Source organism: Chrysochloris asiatica, unplaced genomic scaffold (assembly GCF_000296735.1).
Source record: "Chrysochloris asiatica unplaced genomic scaffold, ChrAsi1.0 scaffold00018, whole genome shotgun sequence".
In the NCBI taxonomy this organism is placed as follows: domain Eukaryota; kingdom Metazoa; phylum Chordata; class Mammalia; order Afrosoricida; family Chrysochloridae; genus Chrysochloris; species Chrysochloris asiatica.
This window is the reverse complement of record NW_006408536.1, coordinates 28,665,918-28,669,020: the sequence shown is the minus strand read 5'-3', so window position 1 is coordinate 28,669,020 and position 3,103 is coordinate 28,665,918.

The following is a 3,103-nucleotide window of genomic DNA, read 5'->3' as shown; positions in this document are numbered from 1 at the left end:
GTCACTGGAGAAGGATATCATGTTTGGTCAGAGAAAAAGAAGAAGACCCCCAATGAGATGGATTGGCCAAGTAGAAGCATTGATGGACTCAGGCATGGCAACATTAGTGAAGTTGGCCCAGGATGGGCAGTGTTTCGTTCTGCTGTGCATACGGTCGCTATGGGTTGGTACAGACTCATTGGCACCTAACAACAACAACAACAAACCAAGTATCCAATGTCTTGATTTCTATCACTAATTAACTAACTGGTGATCGTGAAGTCCCTGGGTGGTGCAAACAATTAACACACCCAGCTGCTCACCAAAAGAACAGAGGTTCTGAAACAAGGCCTTGTGATCTCCTTACAAAACAGCATCCACTGAAACCGTACAGATGGAATAGTTCTACTCTGACTCACATGGGTACTCCAAGAGTCAGCAATGCAATCCATCACAAGTAAAAGCTGGCATCACCTCTGACAAAATCAATTTTTCATCTGCAATGACCCAACTATTCCATCCCTGGCTACGAACTCAAGCAAAACTGAGCACGTGGGTCCCAGGAGGCCTGAGGAGGGAATGCATTCAAAGCAGCATTGCTTGGAAATAAAAAGCTAGTCAACATCCCCGTTTCGTATGAGAGAAGAATGGACAAATCATTGTGGATAAGTTCATTATCTATGCACCATGTCTTAGATAAACCGCAGAAACAAAGTAAGGGTGGGAGGGAGTCACAATAGGGTCTTTTTATATGAAATGAACAATGAGGAAAGTAAGTATGTTACCTATTATTCACTGAGCATATAATACACACATGGCGCTTACTAGGGGGCAAAAAGGAGCCCTGGGGTAATGGTTAAGCACTTGGCTGTTACCAGAAAGGTCAGCAGTTTGAGCCTACCAGCCACCTCGTGATAGAAAGACTTGGCCATCTGCTCCCCAAAAGATTGCAGCCTTGCAAGACGGCAGTAGTTACAGGAGTGTCAGAACCTGCCTAAGTTCGGGGGGATAATATGACCCAAGATCAGCCCAAGGCTGATTCCCCTGAGGTGGAAGTCAGATCCATCACATGTCTTCAACCTTTTTACCAGTTCGGACACCAACCATCCCTCCCACAGCACTCTGTACTTCTCTCCTGGGTTCCATCGTTTCTTGTCATGGCCACACACAACTCACAGACCAGACGCCAGTGAAGTGGTTTATTAAGGAAGCAACAGGCTACAACTCAGGCTCAGGATCAGGAAGCATGGAGACAAAGTCTCCCTTCTGCAGCACACGGCAGTTCTCTCAGCCCCCTGAGAACAGATTCCTCTGGACCCTGCTTTCTGTCACCACCAACTCAGTCCCTGAGCCCCATCAGAGGCTCTCAATGTTTTGAGTGTCCTTGTCTCCTGTCTCCCTCTCTCTCTACTCTCTACTCTCTTCTTTCTTCCATCTGCTTCGTCCTGCTGCTTCTCTTCCCACTCTTTTCTTCTGTGGGGCTGACTACACACAAACCCTTGTCAATTTCAATGTATGGCACCACCCACGGGAGGTCCAAAAACAGATCAATCCCTTCTCTTAGTAGGCCATAGTCACTTCATTTGCATAGTAAGCTATATTCACCTCATTTGCATCGTGCATAGTAACCTCGTTTGCATAGTCTATTGACCAATCCCTGCAAGGTGCAATCCAATCACAGGGAAGGTTGCATCCCAGAGCCAGTCAAAAAGTACCAAACCACATGTTGTTTACAGTGTACCCAGGAAATGTCAGCCAACCTGGACAAAAGTAACAAACCTTCTAATAGAAAACTAGGGCAACAGGCAACTCCTCAGGGCTTAAGGGGAAATTTTCTTAAATTGTTTTTCCAAAGAACCCAGGCAAAAGGCCATGTAAAGACACTCAAGTAACCACAAGCCTAGAAAACTCTATAGGGCAGTTCTCCTCTGTCACACAGGGCCACTGTACTAGGAATTGACTGGCTCGCACATAACAACAAATAGGAGCACTTGAATCCAGTTATTATGCTTTTACCTACTTCTCTATCAAGGAATCCATCCGTGGGTGGTGTAAATTGTGAAGTACTTAACTACTAATTGAAAGGTTGGGGGTTCAAATCTACTCAGAGGCGTCTCAGAAGAAAGACCTAGAGCTCTACGTCTGAAACGTCACAGCCTTGAAAAGCTTATGGAGCATAGTTCTTCTCTGTCACACATGGGGCTGCCACGAGTGACATCATACTTATTCTAAGGCAACTTTTTTGTTTATTTAAATCTCTCTTTCCATTCTGGGCCTAGAGTAAACATTTGCAGAAAGGCATTCTGCCCTTTGTTATTTGTAAAAGGAACCCAGGAGCAGTGGAAAGATAACACTGCTCAAACATTCTCCCTCCCAGGCAAGTCTCCAGCCCCCAAGACTTCCAACCATCCTAACCCCTGTCTTGGGGGCTGTTTCTATCTCTGGAATTTGCTTGTCTTGAACTTTATCTCTCCTTCTGAAGGCTGTGTTATCTCTATTATTTTTCAAAGAGAACAGAGAGCACTTCTAAAAGCTGTTTATGTTCCTAGAAAAGAAAAATAACCATTTTTTCTGAAATTTACACTTCAAGTCACACTTCAAATCCAATGGGACAGTCTGTTTATTTTTTATTCAAATTACATCAACTTCTTTCCAGAGATAAAATTAAACTGCACTTCACTCCTCATCTTATAAGTAAAATACTTTTCCTAAACAAAACAAACCAGGGAGACATTGCCTGTAAAATTGTCCTCATTTTAGATCTGCCCCAACCCCCCACCACTGAAGAAGATACATGTTGATACATATTTGTACAATGAATATAGTACTTCCTTTTATAAATATTTATACATTCTATGGGAAGTGCAGTGACTCTACACGATAAGCACTGCACTGCAAACCACAAGGTCCATGGTTCGAGCCCACCATCTACTCTGTGGGAGAAATATGGGGCTTTCTGCTTCCACGATTGTGTGGATCATGACAAGCTATGGACAACATTGAGAAGTATGAGTATTCCAGAACATTTAATTGTACTTCTAAGAAATCTGTACCTAGACCAAGAAGCAGTTGTTCGAACAGAACATGGGAACACTGAAAGTTTTAAAATTGGGAAAGGTGTGAG